We start from the raw sequence: 15,041 nt of genomic DNA on the forward strand, positions 1-15,041 counted from the left end.
GCGAGGTGTGGTGGCATCTGCCTGTAGTCCCAGCTACTCAGGAGGCTGAGGTAGAAGTATTACTTGAACCCAGGAAATTGAGCCTGCAGTGAACTATGATCACACCACTGCACTACAGCCTGGGTGACAAAATGAGAACTGGTCTCTTAAAACATAAAAAATAAAAAATTTCAACTTTGGCCATAGGGAGCTCTCTCAGTTAACTCTTATGTCCCTTTGATATACCCATCAGTGTGTGTGTGTGCGTGCACACGCACACCTGCATGTGCGTGTGTATGTGTTTGTGAATTGGAGTACTTTCTTACTTTTGGGCACTACAATGTTTTCTCACCTCTTCTAATATATTTCTCATTTTGTATATTTCTTGTCCCAGTCCTACAGTCAGCCATTTATCCAAGGAACTCTAGTTCCCTTTATTGGAGAATAAAATTGGTACTATTAATAAAAGCCAAGATCTAGGCACTGAGTGTGCTCATCCCTTCCAGGGTGTCATTTCTTTTAGGTCCTCTTAGCTAACAAAGCAAAATATATATGTGTGTATACTAACCTGTATATGTACACAAATATATAAATATTGCCCCATCTGTATTTACAGTCAGCTAAAAATGAATTCATACTTTGATGATTAATATTGAGTGTCAACTTGATTGGATTTTAGGATGCAAACTATTGTTCCTGGGTGTGTCTGTGAGGGTGTTGCCTAAGAAGATTAACAGTTGAGTCAGTGGACTGGGAGAGACAGACCCACCCTCAATCTGAGTGGATACCATCTAATCAGCTGCATAAAAGCAAGCATGGAAAGGGCAGACTTGCTGAGTCTTCCAGCCTCCATCTTTCTCCCGTGCTGCATGTGTCCTGCCCTCGAACAATAGACTCCAAGTTCTTCAGCTTTTGGACTCCTGGACTTACACCAATGGTTTGCCAGGGGCTCCTGGGTCTTCAGCCACAGACTGAAGGCTGCACTATCGGCTTCCCTACTTTTGAGGTTTTGGGACTCAGACTGGCTTCCTTGCTCCTCAGCTCGCAGATGGCCTATTGTAGAACTTCTCCTTGTGACTGTGTGAGTCAATTCTTAATAAACTTCTCCTCATATATTCATCTATCCTATTAGTTCTGTCCTGTTGAAGAACCCTAATATACACACTGATGTTTATAACTCATTTATTACCACATGAATCGTTCTGGTTTTCTGTTACCTGTCTATAACCTCCCACTCCAACTGTGAGAAACCTGGCTCCCACAGTTGCCATTCCTTTACTTAATTGTTCACTTTCACTACACTTGTATTATGGCTTCTGAATTGTTAATGTGTACCGCATGGGAAACAACTTCAACTCAAATACAATGCTATGTACAATTCCTTTGATTGGTTTTGTGAATGATGACACTGAAACTCTAGCTGAGGAGATTTCTCAGCAAAGTGTTGAAAGTGCAGCCTGCTTTCTCCTTACTGCTTGTAGTAAAATGTGAGAAGAGAGAGAGAGAGATTGAAGGAATTACTAAGCAAAAAGTAACCAAAACTTGAAGATTTGGAAAATCCTAAGCCTATTCATATTGCAAAACATGAGAAAGAGTATTCAGGAGAGCACACCAAGGTTATGGCTGGACAATCACCTAACAAAGGGATTACCCATAATTTTAATCAGCCATCTCAGCAGAAGCCAGGAAGAAATGAGCTTACACCTGCAAATTCACTGGAGTTTGAACTGAAGGGTATAGAGATAGGACAAAATGAAGAAAGGTTTTCCAACTTCTGGGATTTAAAACATGAGACAGTAGAGCCATCCAGTGATGACCATGCCTTATCTTTCATGAAAAGGGAAGAATGACCATGAAAGCTATTTAAAGATCATCAGAGTTGCCACTTCCACCACAGGCCCATGGGTAAAGCTATTTCCTCCTTCATTTCAGAGGACGAACTCACCTTCTTGATTTCAGTGGGCCAGGTTGCCCCTGTGAAGAGCTGAGGGGGTGAGACCACTGCCTAGGGCCCTGGAGTTAAGCTGCCACCCAGTAGGCTTGGAAAACAGAGCATAAAGCCAAAAAGATTATTCTCAAGGCTTAACGTTGAATGGAATTTGTCTTGCTGGGTTTTCGGCCTTGCTTTTAAACCCTTATTTTTTCCTATTTTCTCCTTTTTGAAAGCGAGATGCCTATCCTATGATTGTCTCACCATTGTATTTTGGAAGCACATAACTTGTCTAGTTTCACAGGCTCACAGCTGGAGAGAAATTTTGCCTTAGGACAAAGCATCAGTCTCATTAAGCCTCACCGTACCTGATTTAAAGGAGACTTTGGTCTTGGAATGGATGATGGAATAGGTTAAGAGTTTCAGGGCTGCTGGGATGGAAGAAGTATATTTTGCATGTGAGAAGCACATGAATTTTGAGGGAGTCAGAGGGCAGAATTTTATGGACTGAATTATGTCATCCCTAGATTTATATGTTAAAGTCCTAACCTCCAATGTCATTGTATTTGAAGATAGGGCCTTTAGGAAACCAGTTACGGTTAATGGAAGTCATAAGGGTGAATCCCTAATCCAACAAAACTGATGTTTTTGTAAGAAAAAAAGAGACACCGGAGAGGTCTCTTTCTCCACCTCCCACCAGAGGAGAAAGGACTAAGTGAGGACACATGGAGAGGCAGCAGTCTGCAAGCCAGGGGAGAGTCTTCATCAAGAGCTGAATTTGCTGGCACCTTGATCATGGACTTCCAGTTTCCAGAACTGTGAGAAAATATATACATATATTTTTTGTTGAAGCCACCCTAGCAGATGGATAGACTCTTCACGAGGTAGAAACTACTAATTTACAACAAAAATAAATAAATAGGATTTGGGGTAAAACACTATCTTAGGCATAGCTGGTTTCCAAAGTACATATGATTTGAAAATAAAAATATATGTAGAGGAAGTGGATGTAATAGCTACATTAAAACCTTTTAAAGGTTGATGTTTTAGGATAGCCTAAGTCATACTGATATCTACTTTAAGCACACTAAATGGATTTATGTGTAATATATTCCCTTAAAATAGGATTTACTATTAAGTAGTAGTTTAGTAAAGTATTTCTACATATGAACTGATTTAATTAATTCCAATTTAATTATTTCCTTTGTACTATACAGATTAAATTATATATATTTGTATATATACACACGCACATATTTGTATGTGTGGTGTGTGCATGTGTGTTAGACGTGTGTGTATTAAATGAGTCTTCTGCACATTGAGTTCAGTTTTACACACTATAGCGTTCCATTTTTTATCCTATTTCATTGCTTAAAACTTAAAAAGTGGGCCGGGCGTGGTGGCTCACGCCTGTAATCCCAGCATTTTGGGAGGCCAAGGCAGGTTCATCATGAGGTCAGGAGATCGAGATCATCCTGGCTAACACGGTGAGACCCCGTGTCTACTAAAAATACAAAAAAATTAGCCAGGCGCGGTGGCGGGCACCTGTAGTCCCAGCTACTCGGGAAGCTGAGGCAGGAGAATGGTGTGAACCCGAGAGGTGGAGCTTGCAGTGAGCCGAGATCGCGCCACTGCACTCCAGCCTGGGGGACAGCGCGAGACTGCGTCTCAAACAAACAAACAAACAAAAACTTAAAAATTGGATAACATTACATTATAGGATAGCTGTGTGACATCCAAATTAGGTGGAAGATTCTAACAATTAAATCGCCAGTATTTTGTCATCTGAGAAAACCGGGCATTGTTTTAGATTATTCCAGTACCAACGTGTTGTGCATTGAGTGACTGTGCAAAGGCACCCAGCAACAGCGATGGTGAGCAGAAGAAAACTGCAGACACTGGCAAATACCATGGTCCAGTAAGGAGTGAGTGAATAAATGCCATTCTCTTTTTCCCTATACTTTTGATTTGCTCTGGGTGCCTCCAGTTGGCAAAACTCATCTGCAACCATAGTGTAAGGAAGGAAGCCCATAGAGAAGATCCTCCTGGAGCATACTGTGGTGCAGAAGAGGGTGGAGAATGGATCCGAATGGACAAAGGGAAAACCATTTAATGGTTGTGGGCACTTTGTAGAACATTTGGAAAATGCCAGAAGTCATACAGAGGAAAAACCATTAAGGGTGGTTCTAAAAAGGCAAAGAAGCTATCTATACATTATTAGATAGATTTTTAAAAATCATAAACATAAATCTTGGATTTTACAAAAAAGATTCCTCAAAGCTACTATTTTTCCTATATTTTAAATCTATGGCCTTGACTACTAAAGAGAGGGGGTTCATATAATTATGTCTATGAATGCAGGTGTGAGAATCTGCCCAGCATGGCTCAGAAGTTGACAATTAGCAGTAAATCAAAGGTTTTGGACAGTCTAATGTTAACATCATCATTAAACTGAACAAGAAGATTACACTGATCAAATACAAAGAAGAATACTTAAAACATTGAATCTTTGGGCTTTCCTGCAAATTATTACCTCAGAAGGCTATGAAATCATCTGTCTTTTCCAACTAATTGCCAGTACTCGAATGATTTTACTACTGTGTTATGATTCAGGATTTAGATTTAAAGTATTAAAGTACAGCTTATTTAAAAGAAACTGTGCTGTTTGTCCCATTTTCTTCATTTTGCTCTTAGGCTCTAAGTTTGAAATATCTTAGAACCTTTAGGAGGATACTCTTCAAAAATAACTCTGACAACACTTCTTTGGAAGCAAGTGGGCACTGGGCTTAGTGTATTCAAATGATCTTTCCCATAGGTCTTTAAAAACTAAGAGTCTGATTCTTCTGTTATTATTGTTATTTGACATTGTTTGTTGAGTTCTGGACATGATGATTAGCTATAAAACAGAAACAAAGCATAATTAGTAGAGGAAGGAGACACAAATTATCACTTTCACTGTAATATTCTGATTTTCACCAATGAGGAAATTGAGCAACAAAGATATCAAGCAACTAAGACAAGTTTAATAGCTCATTAGCATAAAAGTTGGGTTAATAGAGCTAAGATCAAGGAAAAATGGTAGCAATTGACTTTTTGTGTGCAGTTTAAAATAAATAGAGATGATTGTCAGAAGAAATAATTTAAAGTCAAATCTTAAGGCATTTGTTCACTTACTTTTCATTTAATGAATATTTTTAGTGCCAACTTGTGCAAGAAGACCCAGTGCTTTGCTCTGGGGAGGCCAAGCTAGTCTAGATAGATGCTGTCTTTCCCTAGTCTTATGTTGTCTTTGCTCTAGCAGGATTGCAGATGTTTAACCCAAATCCATTACCATTGTGATAAATACTTCCAGAAAATAACACAGCATGCTAAAAGAATACAGGTGAGAGGGACTTGACTCTCTTCAATGAATGACAGTAAAAAAAAAAAAAAAAAAAAAAAAAAGCCCAGCATAGGACCTTAATAATTAGGGGAATATATATTTTTTGTTTTGTTTTTGTATTTTTGCTTTATCCCTTGAAAATACAGAAAATGATATAATATTGCATTTAGAAAAAATGGTGGTAAAGGCAAAAAATTATGCTCTAAGTTTTTAAACTATCATTGGGCAAAAAGAGTAAGAGAAAGAGTGTAATTAAAAGTCGACTGCAGATTTATGTGTCTTTTTGAGCAAATGGAGGTTTGCCTTTTTCATTATCAGCCCTCTGAGGAATCATCTCTGGAGCCACAAGCCTTATAGAGCATGCAGGCTGCAGGGCTCAGGTCACATGCTAAATCTTGGCATTACTGCACAAGCCATCACTGACAACACATTGACCTCAGATGACACTTTGCAGCACACAGCACAAATCCCTCTTCAGCTTCTACTGGTGATGCTCCTTGGGCAAGAGGTGGACTTGTCTGAGAAATCAGATAAGATGGATGGCAGTTTGCTAAGATTCCAACTGCTTGAACACTGCCACTGAGGTCAGATGTTTGGATGCTTGAGCAAAGACATACTGGCCAAATCTGAAAAAAATCTGGAATAAATCTGTTTGTCATGACACCAAAGCATCCCTTACTTTCCTGATACAGAAAAAGAAATGCTACTAATGTGGATATCAAGATTTAGGTACCTGCGAGCATTAGTTAAAACACATTGCAAAATTCATAGTGAGTACTATCATGCTGTGAAGCAGCCATTCAGCAAAGTGCTAGTGGCATGCTATTTTTTAAAGACATTTTAATAGCAGCTTTCTCCCAGAAAAAACCTTCACATAAATGAGAGAAAAATGTGAGATTTAGAAAATAGAATATTTATGCACTTGATTTGTTTAAATGGCTGAAGAGCTAAATTTGACAGAGCTGGACAATTGGTTTATGAAAGTCACTAGATGGCAGTACCAACTAGTTAGTATGATATTATACTTCAGATTTGCTTCTTAAATACCAAAGCAAAAACAGATAGTAGGAAAAAAGTTACTTCAGTACACTCTGGCATGGAGAGACAGCCTTTTACTTGGTGTGGAGAGACAGTCTTCTAGAGGTAATACTGTCACAGTGACAAGGTCTCAGAGTTATGGAAGTGCTAGAAATGTCCAAATTTGCTCCAACGTAAGTCTTGGCAAACATAATAAAACTGTTTATTTCTCTGATGTGTTGTGGTTTATAATGGGCTTTCAGAAACATTTTTTCTCATTTGATTTTCATATCAGCCTTGGGATTTAGGTAAGGTTGGTAAGAATATCTTCATTTTACCAAAAGGTTACATTCTCTTTAGGTCAGTGGTTCTAAGACACTAGGAGCTGTTTGGGAAATAGAGGCAATTTTGGTTGTCATAGTGACACAGTAGGGGTGGGTAGATTCCCAGCACACGGTGGGTGGGTGCCAGGTATGAAAGACATCTCCAATATTCAGGGAAATCCCACACAATAAGCTTAACCCACGTTGAACATGACTTTTGAAGTCTTCCCAGACATTCATGTTTATAATCTGTAAAGCTTTTATAATTACCCAACTTTAGAACCGAACCCAATTTTATATGTAAAGTAGTTGTGCAATTTTAATACATGATAACTTTTCCAGGAATTTGACTGCCATGTAAATCTAAAGTAATACGCACTTCATCTTTTTCTAAACTCCTGCAAATTTTTTGTTCTTTCTGAAAATCACATCGCCAGATCCAACACCTTGTTATCCCAATCACCAGTGCAAGCTACCTGTATCAGTGTACACTGTGGCTGACCGATTCATAGTGATGCTTTGAGGTAAGCATCTGACCACTTAATATGTCTTCTAGTGTTCAAATAGATACTATTTTACTATGAATTGCCTAATTTAATATTTTTATTTAGATTACAATTAGGGTATGACATTGATTTATTGAAATAACGACTTTAAGAAGGCTATACTGTCTATGAATTCTAGGATAATGAAGGGAGACCTCAGAAAGTATTTGCTCTAAAAGGGAATTAAAGGTTCAGTGAAGTAAATAACTGTTGAATTAGAATATGCATTTAGGTAACATCATGTAATGATTGTATATTACACCTCCAGGCTATTTCATTGTGGTATCAGAACACCTAGAGCTCCTGGTAACATAAAGAATTCAGGTACACTCTGTGCCTTCCTTGACAGAAATCCCACTGCTCTGTCTTTTCCTTCTCCATTGCATTGAGAATGTGATTTGCATTTCATTATAGAAGGAACTGCTTAAACATTTCTGTGACTTAGAAAAATAACTTAGTTAGTTTTCCAAAATGCACCCCTCTTTTAATTGAGGAATATCTATCAAAAAAAGCTGGCTGTATCTATTTTCTTCTGAACCAGATCAAGTCAGCTCAACAGTTACTGAATGCCTACCGTGAGCCAGGTGCATTTTGGGTGCCAGTGATGAGAAGGTGAATGGGAGGCCTTTGAGCAGCCCATGATCCTGCCAAGAAAAGAAGCAGGAAAAAATCAGACAGTAACACAATGTGGTAAGTGCAATATTAACAGTGAGCAAAATGCTAGGGAGCACAGAGGCCAGAGCGATTAATTCTGCCTAGTGGGGAAGCTTCACTGAACTGTCAACATAAAAGAGATGGAAATAAAAATCAATGTTCTGATTTTTCTGAAGGCCTTTTATTCCACCTTCAAGAGATATAGGGAAAGGCAATGCTCAGAAAACAAATACTATAAGACTTAAAAAAAGACATCTAGTGACTTATGGAGTAAGAATCACCCAGTTTGGAAGCTGCCTCTAAGTAATTAAGTACACATTGGAAACTATATTAGCTGTAATGGAACCTGTGACTTGAAATCCTTAGTGGTTTCTCAGAGAGCGGATGTATGCATCACATTCATGATATTGAACTGAATACCACCTGTGCCACTGAGTCCACATCTATAACCCTAGATTAGTGGTATGCTGGTGCATATTTAATAACTGGATCCCCTATAAACAAAAGCCTTGATTAGTAGCATTTGGCAGTTTCTGTGGTGTAGATAATCTTCCCATAGTCGATTTCAAGTTACAAACATTAATGTTACCAAATGGAGAGTTAGGAAGTGTTTGTTCACAGTTGGCTCTCACAAATCAGTACAAACCGGTCTGACCTGGTAGGAGCTCTAGAACCCAATGCCTATACTCATGGCATAAAATAAAACACTCAATCAGCAATTCTAATTCTGACTTTGTCTCTAACAAACTGTGAATAAACTTTTATCATTAGCAATTTGTGTTAAGGCAATCACTTAACTCTGACATTTCAGTTTGCTTAGAATTTATTGAGCACTTTACACTAGGGGGTATGTCAAATACTTTACTCACATCCTTTTGTATCCCCCTTGCAGCTCTGGTAGATGTGATTATGCCCATTTTACAGATGACAAACTGAAGTTCAGTCTTTAAGTGTTTTTTCTTGATGCAGTAATGAGTATGAAAACTATGAAGCTCTGTAGAACTTGAACTACTATATTGTCAGAATCAATTAAAATGCTCATGCTTCATTCCATCTCTTTGAGCTATTTGAAGATTTTGTTTTAGGAAAGTTATTTGCTGCATATCACTCTTCAATTCTATATCCATCCACATTTTCTCCGTCAGTTCTACCATTTCATAGAAATCCAGGAAATGTTGTCTCAAAACTAGTTTGTTGCAATATGTTTGCCTTTATTTGCAATGTTCTGAAAAGTTTAACTTTTATGGAAAAAAAATCTTTTTTACCTAGCAAACTATCCCCAGAAGCAGTTCAACAGGAACTGGCATTTCCAGTCCCTTGCCCCAGTGCTTATCCCTGAGGTGACACTATCAGGGCCAGATCAAATATCTTACACAAAGAGTGAGACACTCCATAGGAGATAGATCAGAGAAAAGTCATTTTTCTCTGCTCCAAGAAAGCAGGGATTTGTCTCCCTCCTTGGAAAAGTCATAGGCCCAAAACCTAACTCCAGTGTTTGACGTGTAAATAAAATCTCTCCAGGTGTCAGATAATCCCAAGTGCCTCTGCTTTTCCAGTCTATGAATATCTCCACGTTCCTAGTGCCTCATTCCTCCTTCAAATGTAAATACTAGAGAGACAGCAGGCAGTCATCCTGACACTCTGGGGTTTAACTTACGGACCTAGTCTGGGCTGTATCTGAGCAGTTAACTGGATAAATGGTGACAGCTCTAATTCTCATAGTCTGTGAGAAACCCCAGCAAGGCAGATTTCCTTACAGGAATCCTGAGAAATCCAGTGTAGTCTCATCCCCCAAAAGTGCTGCTGGTGAATACTGGCTTCCAGCAAGTGTCTCAGACATTGCTACTGTGCTTTATTGATGACAACCACACACACAAATTTTAGCTAGGGTGTTTGGGAAAGTGTGAAGAATAATTTGTTTCCTGCTCATGTTACATTCACTGTTCAGAATTTGACAGCATAAATGCAAGGCCATATCTTCTTTAGAACTCTTTAGGTAGTAATCACAACATCCCCAGAATGTGATCTCTCTAAATGTTGGTTGCAAGCTTCCCCTCTTCACACAACCTACCAGTGGGGAAAATAGGCAAAGGCTCTGTGGGTTGAACAACAAAAATTATCCTATTCGTATAAGAAGTGTTTATATTATTGTTGGTATGGCTTAAGGCTGACTGAGGGAGTACGATGGTACCACATTGATTATGAGAAAGACAGAACAGAAATCAGAAGGGAGGACGTAGAGATGGCCACACCTGGAGGACTGCCTGACGCATGGCATGAAGCCTTCAGAGAGGATGGGGTGACTGCCCTTGGTGCCAGCAGTAAGGGGACTCACAGAGTAAAGGACATCTACTGCTATAACCATGGTTCTTGGGTGCTGTAAATTAGGAAGTGAACCTACAGTCATCAGCAGTTGAAATACGGAAGGATGCGAAACAATGTATGGACCCACATATGTGGCTCAAGCCCAAAGAGCATGGTGGACTTTGGTAGCTCAGAGCCCTGAAGTTGTCCTTTGTGTGCTATGAGGGAGAATCACTCAATACAGGCACATTAGCACCGAACTGGCAGCCTAGTACTATGAACAAAATCTTGTGCTGGTCAGTGTAATTGTTTCACCAGGTCACCCTTCCAAAATTTGGCCAAGAGACTGCCAAATAACTCCATAGTGGACCTCATGCATCACAGTGGCAGTGGTGGTTGTGGTGGTGGGAGAATTGGACAATACCCTGCAAGGGAAAAATGGGACCAGTAACAAGGGTCCTGGTCTGAATCAGGACACCTTATCTCGAAGGTACTTCTGGCCCTGGGTGACCCCAGGAGCTGGAAAAGGACTCTCTCAAGGTGAGGAAGTTTCTTTTTAGCTTAGATTGTTGAGTGTTTCAATTACAAAGGGATGCTGAATTTTGTCAGATGCTTTTTCTGCATCAATTGAGATAAACGTGGTTTTTGTCCTTTATTCTACTGAAATGGTATATTATACTAATTGATTTTTGGATATTAAAAAAACCTTTCACACCTGTGATAAATATCACTTGTTTATGAGTTATAATCTTTTCCATATGTTGCTAAATTTAGTTTGTGTATTAATCCATTCTCACATTTCTATGAAGAAATACCCGAGACTGGGTAATTTATAAAGATAAGAGGTTTAATTGACTCACAGTTCTGCAGACTGTACAGGAAGCATAGTGACTTCTGGGGAGGCCTCAGGAAACTTTCCATGATGGTGAAAGGTGAAGAGGAAGCAGGCACGTTTTAAAAGGCAAGAACAAGAGAAAGAAAGAGATGGGGGAGGTGATACACACTTTTAAATGACCAGATCTCATGATAACTCATTCTCACCACAACATCACCAAGGGGGATGATGTTAAACCATGAGAAACCACCCCCACTATACAATCACCTTCCATCAGGCTCCTGTATCACTGGGGAATACAATTTGACATGAGATTTGGGTGGGGAAACAGATACAAACCGTATCAGTTTGCTAGTGTTTTGTTGAGGATTTTGCAACTACATTCATAAAAGATATTGACTTATATTTTTTGTGATGCATTTTGTATTGGTATAAGGCAAATATTAGCATTATAGAATGGGTGGGAAGTGTTACCTCTTCTTGTGTTGTTTGAAAGAGTTTGTGAAGAATTCTTAAATAATTGGTAGAATTCAACAATGAAGCCATCTGGATCAAGGCTTCTCTTTGTGGGAAGTTTTTTGGTTTTTTCATTACTAATTCTATCTCTTTACTTGCTATAGTTTGATCAGCTTTTAAAAATTTCTTCTTTAGATATTTTTGGTAATTCGCATTTTTCTCAGAATTTATCTATTTAATCTAGATTATCTAATCTGACGGTTTACAATTGTTCATAGTATCTTTTCTTACAATCTTTCTTTTTTAAATTTCTGTAAGGTGTATTTTTCATTTCTGATTTTGATAATTTGAATCTTTTTTTCTTTTTTCAGTCAAACTAGTTAAAAGTTTGTTAATTTTGTCACTCTTTTCAAAGAAACAACTTTCAGTTTGTTGTTTTTTATTGGTTTTCTAATTTCTGTTTAATTAATTTCCATTCCAATCTCTACTCCTTCTTTTCTTCTACTTGCACTAAGTATAGTTTGCTGTTCTTTTTCCAGTCTCTTAAAGTGGAATGTTAGTATATTGACTTGAAATTTTTCTTCTTTTTGAACATAGACATTTACAGCTAAAAATTTCCCTCTTAGCACTGTTTAAACTGCATCACATAACTTTTGTCATGTTGTATATTAACTTGTATTCCTCTCAAATTATTTTCTAATTTCTCTTGGAGTTTCTTCTTTTACCTATTGGTTATTTAGGAGTGTGTTGATTAATTTCCACATATCTGTGAATTCTCCAATTTTTTTGTGCTGTTAATTTCTAAAGTCATTCAATTGTTGTCAGAGAACATATTTGTATATTTTCAATCATTTTAAATTTATTAAGGCTTGTTTTGGGGCCTAACATACAGTCTATTCTGGAGAATATTCCATGTGCACTTGAGACAAACAACATTTTCCTGTTGTTGGGTAGAGTGTCCTATAGATGTCTTTTAGGTCTAGTTGGTTTACAGTATTTCCAAATATTTTATTTTCTTATTGATCTTCTGCCTGGTTGTTCTATTCATTATTGAAAGTGGGCATTGAAGTCTTCAACTACCATTCTTTAACTGCCTATTTCTTTTTTTCAATTCTGTCTGTTTTTGCTTCATGCATTTTGGTGCTCTGTTGTTAGTTGTATGTATGTTTATAATTCTTTTATCTTCCTGATGTATTGAACTCCTTACATTATAAAATGTCTCTCATCTCACAGCTGTGGGTGTAGAAAAAATAAGACTCCCTTTATCTATAGTAACAATTCTTTTTGTTGTTTAAAAATCTATTTTGTCAGATATTAGAATCAACCTTCCGGCCTTACTTGGTTGTTGGTTGAATTTTTTGATATCCTTTCATTTTCAACCTATTTGTATCTTTGAATAAAAAAGTTTCTTTTGTAGACAGCATATAGTTGGGTCTTGCTTTTTTGTCTACCCTGATAATCTCAGACTTTGCCTTGCATTATTTAAGCAGTCACACTTAATGTTATCATTGATATAGTTGGGACCACAGAAGTTGGGAGACAGCAAACAATGGAAGTTTCTCTGGTAATGAGCACAGATGATTTACGATTGGAATGGCCTCCCCAGATGTCTTGCTAACAGATAAGACCTGGAGAGTCAGATCATTACACTAAAATGACTAAGGTTGAATTTCAAAACAGCCTGGTCAGGTGAAGTTTTTATTGAGATTATATGATGAGCTTTCTGAGCACTATGAGTTCACACTCTCTGTGGAACTCCACTCATATGTGTAGCTGTCCTTGCCGTTTGAAATTCTGAAATGACCCAAGTTCAAACTTAGAAAGGAATCCCAAGTCTTAGGAAACCAGACCTTGACGTGTACGAAGGAAACTGTCAAAATCTCTTGCAGTTCAGATATCACTACGAGAGGCTTCTGAAAGAAGAAGTTTCATTCTTTAGGAGGGACTTTGTCTTCTAAACTCCTGATTACTGAACATATGCAATACTCCCTTTGGTTAGATGAGATAAAATAGAAGTGTTGACTGATATTTGGGAAGAGTAAAAGAGAAGAAATAAAAAAGGAAGGAGAGGAAATGTGAATAAGAAACTATATGTACACTTTGAATTTTAAACTCCACATATCACAGATTCTTTTATCTCCATAACACCCCTGCCCTCTTGCTGTATTTGTCTTTGCTCCTCTTACATCTTTGGAAAGGGTTAGTAGAGGAATTCTGAACTCTCAGGGTTATAATGCAAAAAGTGTTTCACCCTACCATTTATGAACAAATGTAACCTGAAGTCAGGTATGTTGTTTTATTCACTGACATATTTGCAGTACTCAAAACATTTCTAGGCATATGGTAAGTACTACAAAAATTCATTGAATGAATCAGTGAGCCATATCTTCTTTCTCCAGGTAGCCACAATAGGAGGACAAGACTATGAACTAGCACCCCTTGTAAGGTGAGGAATAATTGAAATATGGGGTGGTAAGAAGTAACCTAATGCATTTTTCTAAGGCACCAGGAAAACGAGTTCAATGATATGCCTTTCCTCCACTTTTTCTCATAGACTTTGGTGAAAAGTGAGGATCTCCTGGGTTCAAGCCGTGGTCTTTTCACTTAGTAGCTTTGTGACTCTGAGCTCTCTGGATTCCAGTTTCTTCTGTAATAAAATTGTGAAAATAGTACTCTTGTAAAAATCAGGTAAAATAATGTTTATGAATATATGTTGTAAACTAAAAAATATTATGTAGTGCTAACATGATATTATCACAAACGTAGTGCTTCTATCTCTACTGTTTAAATAAAAGAGCTGATAAACTCCTTTTACAAGGATCTAAATATCTATTTTCACTGTACTTAAACACACACACAAACACATACACACCATTCCTATCTCTGAAAACATTAAATTAAATTTCTTTCCATATGGCTCACAACATCTGATTAACAGTTAAATAAAAATAATGAGACCTTCCGTTTTTATTAGTCACATAGTCACCCATTGGAAGCAGTAGCTTTTTGAAAAAGATAAATGTTTTCTAATTCCTTTAAGTTCCAAGTTTGCCTGACTGACCTGACTTTGAACTATGCTTCCTTGTAGACAAGGGAAATTTATTTAGCTTGCTATAAAAGAACTACACTTGCATCCTTCCCTCCGTGTTTGCTGTAAATCAGAGGCTGTCTGCTTTGTGTTTACTTCTTTTAATTTCTTTATTTCTTTTATGTTTATAATACTAAGTATTCTTATTGCATGTGTGTGTGTGTTATGTATGACAAGCTTGTTCTATAGTGCATGTGTTAATGACTTTCTTAGCCATGGGGCATTTTATTGCAGTAGCATCATGCTGAAATTGAGAAATAATTTATACTCCACCATGCCCTGGCAACATCCATTGCTACTAATATGGAAATAGTGTGGAATTGGACATTTTTTTGTGACATATTGCTTAATAAATTATAAACATTATCCTATCAGATCTAACAGTGCTATATAAATGACAAAATAAATGACCATTTGCAATATGAGGTGACTTATGGTTCAGCATGAATATTTATTATGATTTAATATGAATACTTAATATCCAGTATTAAAGATTGTATATGCCATTACCAGTAAAATTAAAGGTGC

General features: G+C 37.5%; 1 long non-coding RNA gene across 1 annotated transcript in view; it reads left to right on the forward strand.

Annotated features, from left to right (window-relative positions):
• Nucleotides 1–14,230, forward strand: part of LOC135970802 (uncharacterized) — a 30,000-nt gene extending 15,770 nt beyond the window's left edge. Inside the window, exons 3-4 of the long non-coding RNA XR_010586650.2 lie at nt 13,825–13,871; nt 13,980–14,230. This is a non-coding gene — a long non-coding RNA (uncharacterized lncRNA). The remainder of the gene's footprint in view (nt 1–13,824; nt 13,872–13,979) is intronic.
• Nucleotides 14,231–15,041: the final 811 nt, after the last annotated feature.

Source organism: Macaca fascicularis, chromosome 5 (genome assembly GCF_037993035.2).
Source record: "Macaca fascicularis isolate 582-1 chromosome 5, T2T-MFA8v1.1".
Taxonomy (NCBI): Eukaryota; Metazoa; Chordata; class Mammalia; order Primates; family Cercopithecidae; genus Macaca; species Macaca fascicularis.